Genomic DNA, 14,169 nt, shown 5'->3' on the forward strand with positions numbered 1-14,169 from the left:
ACATACACACACACAAACACACACACATACACACTCCAACACATAGAAACTCATATATTCCTGAGATGTGACATAATTAAGGTCAGCAAAAACAGCCTTTATTTTAAAGAACTGACAAAATATTATTGTTATTTTCAAAAAAGGAATGACTTAATTTAAGCTAACAAATTTCATATACAGTATTTATTTGTAAATATGAAATGACAAAATGAATATAATACCAGTGTTTAGGATTCCAGCCACTATCAGCAGTCGTATATGAAGCTGCAGTGAGTGTCATGAACTACAGAAACCTCATGAACCCGAGTGCTCATACATATTCAGCAGGGTTACATATGATCAGCATGAGCCTGAAGGGTGTTAGTTGATTAAAAAGGGTTTAAGACAGTTATCTATATTTCCAGATAAAAATATATAAAATGACATTAACTGAAGAACTGGCTCCAACCTTGCATACACTTGACTTTTATTAGTCAGGTATCTATCAGTCATCAGGCCAAGTCAGATTTTAATTTTCTAAGTAAGTATATACATGTATATCTCCTTTCAATTCAGGCAGTTTCTCCAAAAGCCTTCCTGTGTTTGCAGGTGGTAAGATGAACTGAATCTAATATTGGTAGCACTGTGCCAGCCTGAGGCACATTCGACTGTGTGATGAAATCCATTTTAATGGAAGCAAGAGAAAATTCATCAACTGGTTTTATCCCTCGATTGATTTAAAATGCAACACACAAAACAAGCTGTGACCACACAATTCATGTCTTTAACTTTATGTTAAAATGAATGCTCAGCATATAAACACACATAATAGTGTTGTCTGGAGAGACAAAAACTAAATACATTTCCTCAGGTGCTGTACTTATACAATGTTGAGGTATTAATTATGTATGTATTTCATATCATATGTTTTTCACTTCAGTAGTTTAATATAATAATATCTGATAGTTATTAGAAACTGATTCTTAAATATTAACCACTAGTGGTTGCCAGTCTTTTTAGATCTGTGTGTAGTTTCTGGCCTTTTGTCACATTTCAGATGTCTGAGTTGTTTCTTTCACCAAAGAGACAGTAGCTTCCTATAGTTGTCTGATGATCCAATATTTATGTCTACTTAATTTCAGACTTTTACTTTATTTTTCTAGTGGTATAGGGTGGTATGTGGTATACAATGTAAAATGTGTGTGGTGTATGGTGTGTGGTATGTATAATGTGTGTGGTATGTGGTATAAAATGTATAATGTGTGTGGTATGTGGTATATAATGTATAATGTGTTTGATGTGTGGTTTATTATTTATAATTTGATGGGTATGTTGTATATAATGTATGATGTGTGCGGTTTATTGTGTATAATGTGTTTGGAATTTGGTATATAATGTATAATGTGTGCGGTTTATTATGTCTAATGTGTTTGGTATGTGGTTTATTATATCTGCGGTTTTTCCAAAGCAACTTCCAATAGTCCGCTAAATGAAATGTAATAATAATTTGATGTGGTACGTAAAGAAGGAATGGTTGTTAAATGGTTCATCAGAACACTCTCTGGTTGCTCATCAGCTAAATGCTTCACAGCGGCTTCTAGGTGAATTGACATGGTGGTTGAATCAGCCCAGGCAGACAAGCAGCCGGGGATGTATCGCCCTCTTCTGGACAATATTACTGTTATTCATCTACAGCAGACAGCTGCTGTCATGATGCACAACATGCTTTATTGCTTAAATTCAAAAGATGCCAGACCAAAACATATAATTCCAAAGAAGAGTTGTGTCATTGCATAAAAGAAAATCAGTCTGTCAAAAAAAATATGATTTTGTCTCAAGGAGCGCCAAATGTGAGGGATCCCTCTCCCAGGATGGACAGATGTACCATAGGGTGAATTCAGTTAATCTGGGATATTTCTTTTTTTTACAATTTTTACTTCCAAGACTTATTCTAATACATGCTTTACATATTAGATCAACATATTATACATTTGTGTAATCCTTAAGATGTTTTCTAGCCATGCACACCAGAAAAAAGAATGGAGAGATAACCTACTCAGAGGAGATATGACACAGCCTTTAGTGTTCTCTGTGCCAAAAAAAGAAAATTCTGCCTGAATTTGATCATCTTGTACAGGTCACTTTGTAATCTGGGACACTTGTATTAGGATTTAAAAAAAGACTAAATCCCCTCACTTTTTTCATGTTAAGCTCATTATTAACAATTTTTAAAAGCATTATACAAACATCACTAAGAAAATAATAAGAAAATTTATATTATTCATAAAAATCTCATAAAGTTAGAGTATCATGACCCTGGCCTAAAAAAAGAGAAAATAAAATATATTTCAAAGAATCTATTTCTAAACAGTCCTTGCAGGGGAGAGACCATCATTATCAATCAGCCCATTGTCTTCTCCACATGTTTGGTGGAACCAGTGGCTGCAGACCACAGGACAGACTCTTCTGTGCTTTTTTGATCATCTCTGTGAAAGACAACAAACTGATCATGTGCTAGTTAGTTAAAACACAGAGGTAAAGCCTATATTTACCATGAACTCCTGTTTGACAACTGCAGACAATCATTTTTCTTGTGTGCAACTTCAAAACTTTGCCTCATGGTGGTGCTGCAGGAAAGGTTTACACAAAAACACTAGTCTTAATACCAATTTAACAGAGAGTTAGTAAGGTAAAAAGTGAACTACTCTTGGAAAGAATGAATAGACGGTAAGGAGGGAGGTACAGTTCAAGTAGACAACCACAGTCAATGAATAGATTTACATGTGTTTAGAATTAATTTTCACATCTTCTTCCCTCCGATTGCTCCAGTCCCCACTTTCAAATGGTCTTTTGACCTCAGCCTGATGTTTCATAGTTCATAGTTCTGCACTCGAGACTAGTTTCAAAGAGAAGCCGCACTCACACTCACTTGCTCCCTTGCAAAGTGACAGTCAGTCACCTGTGGATTCAGAAACGGTTTGACCGGCAGAGAAAGTGTCCTGCCCTCTCTGTGAAATGTTTACATCTGACCCAGCAGGTTCACACAAGCAGGTTTAGTATGCACACACAGACACACACACACACACACAGACACAAACACACACACACACACACACACACACACATACACTCTGTATGAGGTGTGGCTTGCTCACACTGTCAGGTTTCAGGTGTACAGAGACAGGGATGGGACGTGAAGGAATGTGACTTGAGGTGACTTTATTCAGAACACTGTGCTCTGACATGGTTTGATTGTGAAGATCGGCAGAAGAAACACATGTGACCTCCTGCCTTGAATCCTAAAATGTCACGAACAAAGAGTCATGGGTCAGTAAGTTGTTTACAATGGACAGTAAGGGCCAGTTCTGTGTTCAGTGTCTTGCTCAAGGACACAGGGAATAGAGGATCTCCAAAAATCCCAGGGTATTGAATCCCGACCTTTTGGTAAGAGGGCTATCTTCTACCTCCAGAGCCACAGCAACCTGTGTGTGTGTGTGTGTGTGTGTGTGTGTGTGTGTGTGTGTGTGTGTGTGTGTGTGTGTGTGTGTGTGTGTGTGTGTGTGTGTGTGTGTGTTGGTTTGGTCACAGACTGTCTCCTCTGTATGGCTTAGCAGTCTGGACACACAGAGCAGCAGTTTCCTATCAGAGTGACTTTGCTAGGGTTTTGGGAGCTTTAGATACTGCTAGTACATAATAATGCACCATTCCACACACACACACGCGTAGTAAACAAGCAGACTATTTTGCTTTGTCATTGCATATCGCAATCTTGCTCTTTGAATTTACATTTTTGCTCTTTTGTTTTGAGAAGTCTGAGTTTCACACAAACCAACCTACCAATGCTCCTCCTGCTGCAGGACAAAGAGATAAAGGTAGATCATTCTTACACAAGTTGTGTCAGAGGAAAGGCATCCAGGAAACTGCTGACAGCTCCCTAATGTTACTAATGAGTGCCAATACATATTTCAATCAGACTTTGGATGTTTCTTGAATGCTTCAGGCTTTATATTCACAAATTAAAAAGACTGCTTGATATACAATATTTCTCCTCAGATACTCGACCATTACTGACAATAATCCATCATTTCATTGACCTTCCATTATGCTACAAGGTGTTTATTCTAATCAATGCTGTAAATACTCTTATCTTTCTGATTCTCCTATACACGTGACATCTATTGTACTTCTGTCCGTCCTGGGAGAGGGAACTGTCACATGTGGCTCTCTCTGAGGTTTCAACGTTGTTTTTACCCTGTTTAAAGGTTTTTTTTTTAGTTTTTCCTTACTCTTGTTGAGGGTTGAGGACAGAGGATGTCACATGTTAAAGCCCTATGAGACGAATTGTGATTTGTGAATATGGACTATACAAATACAATTTGATCGATTGATTGATTGTTTGAGAAGGATAAGTAGTAATGCATAACTCACTACAGTAACAAAGTAATTATCAAACCTTGGTCAAATAGGAGGTAGTTGTGCATTTGTTGGGGGCCTTTTTCAGCAGTGCATTAATCCTCATTTGGTGTTTTGGTCTTTTGATAACTATGGGCAGCAAGATGTTGAGTGTGTGGAATTGATTCAAAATACAAGTGTGTGACCATGACACAACAGGGTGTCACCCAGTGCAACAGTCTGGGTCTGATGGAAGAGCTCTGTGTTTCTGATAAATATTTTTTTTTTGAATTCATACATTTGTATGATACCTTTAATGTGAGTTGGCTCTGCACATTTTGTGTTTGTGTTTCTCCCTGTCTTTCCTCATCCTTGTGTGTGTTTGTGTGTGTGTGTGTATGTGTGTGTGTGGTCAATCATCTAATCACCTTTACTTGAAGGACATCAGCTCTCCCTCCAGCTGATCACCAGATTGCAGGCCAGATTACAGTCGGCCTCTCTGTGCTTTTCTAGCAGTATCTCTACTATATCATTCTATATCTGATGTGTTACCAGTGAACCAGCGAACCCTTTGTCTCCTTGCTCTCCACGCCAGCCACAATCAGCCAGCTCACCAGCCTGCTCTGCCTCCGCCATGCAACATCCATTGGCGTCGACTAGCTGCGGCTCCATGCCTGCCTGCCCTCTTCCTCTGCCTGTGCTTCTCTGGCGATCAACCATCCAACCTCAGTTATAATTCAACACTTAATTTCACATGTGTGTCTGTGTCTGCCGCACCAAAACATAACAAAAAACAGACTTTTCCAACCATTTACATGAAACTTCTCTGCACCTGCAGAAAAAGACGTTGTTTACAGTGGAGCTGTTGTATGCTGTATCAATGAGTGATAGTGTGTCCCCCACCTGAGCACAGATCATTGGGTTAATCAAACAGTTCAGCAGTTGTTGTGGATTGCAGGAGTTTTTAATGAGTGGTTCACATATTTGAGGGCAGGGTGTGGAGCTGCATAGTTTCCAACAGAATCTTTTGCTTGCTTGTAAAGCAGTAAAGGGCTTGGCAGAGTTTTGTTGTGTGTTGGTGTGAGTGAATGGAATGCCTGCATTGATTTGTGTGTGATACATACTTCATGGGAGAGACATATTTGTTTTAAACCTGAAGAGTGGGACACTCCTGTCATTGAGAGGCTGTCGCTGCATACACCCTCCACCCTCATACAACAGTGCCTAAAGAATATTGCTGCTGGTTTAAAGGCTCAGTTCGCCAACATTTCAGAATTATTTACTCAACCAGTCCAGGAGATTTAAAAATCATTTGAGCACAAAAATGACATTTGAAAAACTCAGCAGTAACTTGTCTTTAAGATGAATCTCCCAGTTGCTCTATAATCCGCACTCAACAGTGTGAATTGTGAGAGGGTTTATCTGTTCATAGGGACAACCTTATCCTATATAAACAGGTACAGGTTGTACCTTGGTTGTTCAGGCCTCAAGGAAATAAAAGTTTACATATCCAGGATATCCTAACATCCGCCATCCTGCATAACCTGTATGAAGCTGTTTTCAGCCGTCTCAGTTGAATATAGTTTTACAGACCTGGCTATGAGCAAGTCCATATGTAAAACGGCAGAATCTATACTTGCAACATATATAAGAAGAAACGATGTTACATGGAATTCAATTCAATTTTAGTTGTATAGTGCCACATCATTACATACATCATCTTAAGGTACTTTATACAGTAAGGTCTGGAACTTAAAAAACAGCAACATCCATAAATGACATTTATCAATGTAAATAATATGATCAAATTATTAGAATAGAAAAAATATTCGGCCGAAGGATATACAACAAGATACATGACGCAAGTTAAACCTGATGTTACCTTGATAATCAGAGATTCTGCTTGGTACAGGTCCCTGGTCCACACAGCTCAGATAAGATAAGAGAGTAAGATAAGACTTTCGGATGTAACTTGTGGAATCATAGCCGCTCGCCAGTTGCCACAGGTTATTTTGACGACATAATATGTGGAAAACATATTAAGAATTATATCATATGGATGTCCTTTAAATAAAAAAAATAATACTCCCTTATGATTTCAAAATTCTCATCCATTCATTCAAACTCAGTTTAAAATTCAAGCAAGGAACAGAAACAGGAAATTACAATGAACTGCCGGCAGGGACTTAGTGCCCTATCTCGAACAAGAAGGGCTGTCCCTCCCTTTCCGAAATGTGAAATGTTGTTGTGTTTTGTGAGATGTTTTTGTGTTTTGACCCTCAGGGACACTGTAGGCCTTAATGTAATATGTATTGGCAGAAATGTAATTTCTGTGAGGATTAAGTCAACTTGCAATGTGCTTTTTCCAGTGCAGCTGGAGTGCACAGTGCACAGCTGCTATTATGAAAAGATTGTGGTTAGGGTAAAAACATGGAGAGGCCACACCCTGCCCCTCTCACTTCAACTTTGACCTTTTCACTTTTCAACAAAGATGACAAACTTTCATTTAACTTTAACCCAGTCCCTTGACTTGACTGAAATTGACATGGGATCCTGCTTTAACTGTCCCAAGTAGATACTGAAGGGAGGGAAATTAAGAACACTCTGAATTTAACTTCTAATATTAATTAGAAATACTTTTTTTTTTAAGCTCCGCACATAATGTTGATTAACAATGTCCCTCATTATGATTAGTAGTGTACAAGTGGTAAATGGTCTGTAGTTCTTTGGCAAATTTCTAGTCTTGATGACAGTTTTTCACTTATTCAGTGCATCTATGTTCAGGACTTTCTCTATCACACATCACTCAGACCCTGTCAGCTCAGCCGCCAGGGGCTCAGTATCCCACCCAAGGACACTTGGGCACGCAAGCTGGGGGTGACTTGGTTCAAACCCTCTGGTTAGTGGATGAGCCGCTGTCCTCCTGAGCCGCCCTGCAACATTTTCCTGAGACAGTGTTTAATATCGACAATGAATTGATTCATGTAAAATATAAAATAAAATAATAAAAAAGCCTATTTTCTTGATGATTGCTAAAAATCTGACAATGTCAGTAGTGTGAATACAATTTGTGGGAGTAAACAAGTATGCACTTCAGTACAGTTTTGTTTTGCTTGTGTCTGAGAAGTCTGCTACTGATTAAAAAAATACCCAAACTGTGACTCCAACAGCATGCAGCATGCTGTCTCACTCCAGTCTGTATCGGTATATAGTCACTCTATACACTATTGCCACACCTGACCTATGACCCTGGAATGACATCCACACCCTGTTCCATCCAACATGTGTGTGCATCTTCACGCATGTTCCAGTATTTATGCTGGCTTGACACAGTGCTGTTGTAACCCTGTTTGATTTCCTGTGTGGAAGAGCTCATATATACAGAACGATGTTTTTAAATCCAGGCCTCATAGATTCCAATCGATGATATATTATATTATAACTTATAAGCGACTTCAGGGGGTTGTATGAAGGGAAGGATATCCGGGAGAAAATATGAACCTTCCTGAAAAGTACTGATACACAACTCAACAAAACAACCTCAGTAGTCACCTTGAAAAACTTCACTATGGCACCACCCAGGGAAACAATGTGTCCAAAGCTCTGCAGGTGTCATACCTGTCATACCAGCAGTGAGCCACCTCCGCCAGGTAATACAACTCTGGTGACAGCCAGACACACCTAGTTACCCAGATCCCACCTCTCTGGGGAATGTGGACTGCAGGCCAAGCAGAATGCATTTTTGTTTCCTCATGTCATACCTGCACTGTAAACACCGGCCTGTTTCTTTGGCGTGTCACTCCCCTGGCTGTGCTACTATGAACATGAAAATTGTGCTCTGAATAAATGTCCAATGTTAATTTAAGTCACATGCATACGATTCACAAAAAGGGCCTGGGGAAGAGACTGAGCCAGGGAGCTGAGGGGAATGATCAGATTCAGGGATAACAATGTGGTATTTGTCCAGGATGTGGACATGGTCCAACATTAACCCTGTCAGAGATTAGACCAGGACAGTCTGCTCATACTGTCCACACAACATCAACATGCTGAAGGCCAATCACTAGTGTTTGCTGTGGGATGTTAAAGACCAATCATATAATCAGATGTGAGAAAAGCAGGTGATACTGCTGCCTCTGGCTGACCTGGCACCTCTCCCACTTTTATCCTAACTCAATACTTTTTATGTGCTTGAATGCTTTGCTGCTACTTCTATAGCTACTGCTACAGTGCTTCTACCTCTACCTACACCTCTACCAAGCTTCTAATTATTTTACTTCTTCCACGCCTTCTTTTCTGTGTTGTGTGTAGTTTCACTCATCTACTGTATGCCCATTACATAGTTCAGCTGTGGGGTGAGGTGCTCTGGTGAAACTGTTCCTCCAAGCAGAGTAATCAAACACAACTGACTGGGAAGAACCCCTGAGGAAGACCTGTGCTAAATCACTCAGCCTGGCCGGGAGGGTGAACTTGACAGACTCCATCTGTCATCATGCCGACAGTGGCAGGAGGAAACTGGGGGAGAAGACAATGTCTGGACTGATTTGCTTGTCACAGATGAGCGCCATGATAGGGAATGTTAGTGGGTGGAATTTTTTGTAACCTCCTTCCTCATAGAGGTCATAATCAGGAGCAGAACAGCTTCTCTGAGCTGATTTGATCCATTAAAATGATGATCACTCAAACATCACTCTTCTCTCCTGCCTTGTGGCTGCAGCTAATTATTAAATATACACTTGCTTAACATTTCTGGAGGTTTTCTTATTCATCAGCATCTTCATTAGCCCCGTCAGTGTTTCTGTTGAACCTCACCTGATTATCAAGTCATGCCCATGCCTCTTGGTAGGAATGCAGCTGCACCAGTTCAGCAGACCAACCAGACATTCCAGTCATGGTACAGTACCTGGACCAGCCTCCCAGACCACACCCCACTGGAATGCTTCACCTCTCCTCACAAAGGAAGGCATCCTCTTTCACACATGTGATTATTTGCTGTATTTTCATAATGTATTAAGTTTATTTTTCTTTTTGGTATGTTTTCTCTGTTGCTTTTGTTACTATAGCCTGTATTAATTCCATCTAACCAAAATTCCGTTAAATCACATAAATAAATGAATGTCACTTTACTTATGTTTTTTGTTAATCTCTGATTATAAAGTAAGGTCATTGCGGATCTTGTTTTTTTATGCCAACATTCCTAACAGGGCAAAAGGGAATAATAAAGATCCTTTGAACAGAATAAGAACAAATTTACATCAATCATTTTGTTGGCATATCAAAGAGTTTCCCCAATCGTTAGAATTAAACATTTAGGTTATATCAAGCGTTTAAGGGAAATTTGATGAGAATTAAGGGATTCTGTTCCCTTCTTGAGACAGGGGACAAATTTATTGAAATGACAGATTTACTGGTCTAACTTTGTTGTATTTAGATAAATTGACATACTAATAATCAATCCACTGGTCAAAGCGTTGTTTTCTTTTTCATTCAACACAAGCTTACTTTCAGGTTGTAATTGTAGCTGCTTGTATGTTTGCAGGAGGGTTGGGTATATGCTGTTAATGTTTAAACAAGAAACAGCCTGTACTCTTCATTGATTCGTCACATCCATCAACTCTCCCCCTGGTATCAGCAGAGGAATGCAGAGTTGAAGGGGTTATTGGGGGGTTTATCACCACTGTGTGACATCACTGTTAGTGTATGATGACATGAGATAAGAACAGCGTGGTCGGATACAGATATGGACCTTAACACCCAGAATTCAATTAGGATTTGAGATAATTTCTCTTTAACCCTGAGGGTGCGTTTGTCCCTCAGATTGATCTCTACTGTTCCTTGCTGCTTATTTAAAATCTGACATGTTTAATCTTTGAACTGTGCTTGAGACGTCTTTAGGAATGAACTATCTCTATATGACTGCACTACGACCTGATTCCCAAACTGCAAACATTTCACCTGCATATATACTTCCCTTATCAGACATTATTGCCCTTGATTTAAATAAAAGGCTACTGCTTGCTGCTTCTGCAATTCTGCTCTTATCCATTCACTGCAGTAAAGTCATCAGGCCATGCCTCTGCAGTTTAGGTGTGGGTTATTTTCACCAGTAATCTTATTAATACAATTTTATCCATACCCATCCAGAATGTAGTGAATCGTTGCATTACCCTGATGAGATTAAACCAAGCATTGAATCAGGTTTGGCAGTAGTATGTTCGTTTGTTTAATTTTGACCAAATCTCATCATTATCCTCTCTGGGATTGTGGGTAAGCACAACACCAAACAACCAAAAAATTATTACCATTTCATGGTAACTGTTCTGTCTTACACCCAAAATGAAGACAACTCCTCTGTTACCATCTGTCATCCCTCATATCCCTTTTTTCTTACTTACGGACACGAGTTAAATGACTATTGGGACAAACTCCCCAGTAGTCAAGACAAGGGATATCTATCTGCCTGGGATATCTGTGGATAACCTTCAGGTTGTCATCTAACCAGAAGGTCGGCAGTTTGATCCAAGTCCCCCACCATTCCGCGTCTAAATGCCCTTGGGCACAATACTGAACCCCGAAATTTCCACCTTTGGCTGTAGCGTTCCCATACAAAAGGTGCTCTAGATGCACTGTATGAATGTGTGTGTGTGACTCTAGAAAATACAAAAAAAAATGTTTACCATGTTTCTGAAGGAAATAAGAGAAATCAGGTAATCATTGATATAGTATTCTACTTTATGATGTAGTGCAGAGTGAATCTGTATCCTTGTGGCTCCCAGATAGGGGTGGGCTGGGACCATAATACAGGCCAGTAATTTGACTCCTTTCCTGTCCCCCCTTTTCACTCAAAGCACTAGACCTCTAACTTTACAGGCTAACCCTATTTGTTGATGTGATGGTTACCAGACTAGTAAACAAGTATTAGTAACTCACGACCCTCTGCAATCTTTTCAATAACATCATCTTTGTTAAGTGCCATAAGAATCTGTTTCTCTGTTGCCACAACCAAAACCGTGCATTTACTTAAAAAATTTACATCAGATTGTCCTGACATTGTCAGAGTGAGACTCTGAGGTGGTGAAGTGTCATTGTGGAGAGAAATTAATCTGTGGGAACAGGTAGTTTCTCAATGACAGTCTGATATTTAGTAGCCTGAATTTAAGTTTTTCTTCATTATAAAGTTTGATTAATTATTCACACACTGGTAATAAGAAGTCATTCATTTTCTAAGTCTTGATTTCTTCTGTAAGTTTCAAAGGCAGTTATAATTTTTATTATACATTTGATGTATTATGTATCATTGCTTTATTCTGTTCAATAATTTTTTGTAATTTAATTAATTAATGAATGCATTCACAGACTGAAGAAATGTGACATCCCATTTACAGGAAAGTCGCTTTTATTTTGAAATCACTCTAACACACGTGTAACTTAATGCTTAGAAACAATGTGCATCTTGAAATGAGTGGGGGCTGGTTTGACCCTGTGTTTCAGATTGGAGCCATTGTCACTTGACTGACCTGGTTCCTCCCTGGTGAACATGTTGCTTATTTTGCAGTATTTAGCTGCATCTGAGGCAAGAGCTTTACTGTTCTTAATTTTCTCCCTCTCTGCTCCACCTACCCTTTCCTTCTGACCATGACCTTCCATTTAGCTGGCGACTTGTTATAATACAATCGGAAGTGGGTGCACGGCTGCTACAATGATTTCAGATAGTTGAGCGGGAATATAATTTGGATGCTGTGTGCGTCGCTGATCATGAACTCTGGTGTCGCTAACATACTAATATAGGAACAAACCATGATGAGAGTGAACAATTAAAATACTGACTCACAGGCTTGTCACCCAAACGCTTTGAATATATATGATTTCCCTGTGGAGATGTGTGAATAATTATTTGAATAAAATTTAAACCCGAGCCAGATTATATTTCACCTACAGAGTACACTTTCACACCTATAGTACTTATTCTTGATAACTGTGGGTTAGTTACCATTTTACTGTTGTTCCTCTAAACTACAGAACATCGAAACATGGAAACACAAACACGCCATTTCCTGGGATCATGTCCGTGGATGGCTCTTCCAGCTCCTCCTTCCGGCTGATAACAGTTTTTCTTTCCCAGTAGAGAGGTCAAGGCCATCAGCCCAGATGTTGAATGACACTGCTTCATTCCACCAGAGGGATGGAAACAGTGACATTAGGGAAATTCCCCTTTATCCATTTTAGTAATGCATTAAAACTCACTGTGTTTACAAAGCCTAGGTCAGGATTAAAGTGTTTTTAATGTCATAAATTTATAATGACACAAAGCTGAGTTAAGACTGTAAGAAGCCTTACAGTAGCTGCCCAGGTTTGGATGTGTTGCTAAAGGTACAAGACCAAAGATTATATATAAAGTTAAACCAATTTCAGAGGATTATCAGACAAGAGTTCACCGCACAGTTGTCAAGAAAGACCACAGTCAACATGACTGCAGAATAAGCTACTTGTTTACCAGCAAGTGCCAGAGCTGTGATCTCAATAAGATGACTGTCAAGGTATTTAACATGGTGTTTGTCTGTATATGGTGTAATTGTAAAACAAATGTGTATGTGTTTGCTTATTATGGCTTTTACAAAGCTCATTAGACAATATATATTTGCACGTATTACACCTATACGCAAATGGGAAAAATAGGCTCGAAGATACAACAGGATCATGACAGGAACAGGAAGTTTACTGTTATATGACAATAATAATAATGATAAGTCCAGACTTTTCATGCGACCATTCTGGTTAAAAACAGAGCTTCTAATAAACAGAGGCAGGGTTAATTGCTATTAATAAATGCACATGCTTATAAATGTTAGAGCTTCATTTTAGCTTTACAAAGATGGATCGATTCCTGACAGAATTCCTGACTGTGTTGATTGAGTGCTTTTACTGTCTAATTCTGTCACTGCAGCTCAGAATAACATGAGGGGACTTTGGGACAATGTACTGAAATATCTCAACACATTAAAATAGTTCACAGGATTAGGAATGAACAATTCAGATTTACTTCATTAGAACATTTTTATCCACATTTCAATCAATAAAATTTCATTTGTATAGCCATATTCACAAATCACAATTTGTCTCCTAGGGCTTTAACAAGGTGTGACCTCCTCTGTCCTTAACCCTCAACAAGAGTAAGGAAAAATTACATAAAAAACAGGTAAAAAGAACGTAGAAATGTGAACCTTCCTGAAAAGTACTGTGCCATGTGTGAAGGAGAACATCAGAAGGATATTTTCAGCATTGATTCGAATAAACACTTTGTACCATAACTGAACGTCACTGAATTGATGGAATATTGTCAGTAATGGTTGAGTATCTGAGGAGAAATATTATTTCCATTCATGGTAGTTTGTTCATCACCAGTGACAACAGCAAAAGTATGCTATAGTAAAGAGAGAGACAGAGAGACACACACACAGAGATTGAGACAGACAGAGAAAGAGACAGCGAGAAGGAGAGAGAGAGAGAGAGAGAGAGAGAGAGAGAGAGAGAGAGAGACAGAGAGAGAGAGAGAGAGAGAGAGAGAGAGAGAGAGAGAGAGAGAGAGAGAGAGAGAACATTTACATGGTATAAAAACCCTATCAAGTCCGACTGGTTAAGCCAGTGCAGTCCTTGCCATCACCCCCCCACCAAGTAATTCACCTGCTCACACATCACACCTACATTCACATGCTGGGTGTGTCCATGTGTGTTAATAAAGTTTTATACTTGATCTATATTAAGGGATATATATCATTATGTCACACATTTTCTAAGTGC

This window comes from Limanda limanda, chromosome 17 (genome assembly GCF_963576545.1).
Source record: "Limanda limanda chromosome 17, fLimLim1.1, whole genome shotgun sequence".
NCBI lineage: Eukaryota > Metazoa > Chordata > Actinopteri > Pleuronectiformes > Pleuronectidae > Limanda > Limanda limanda.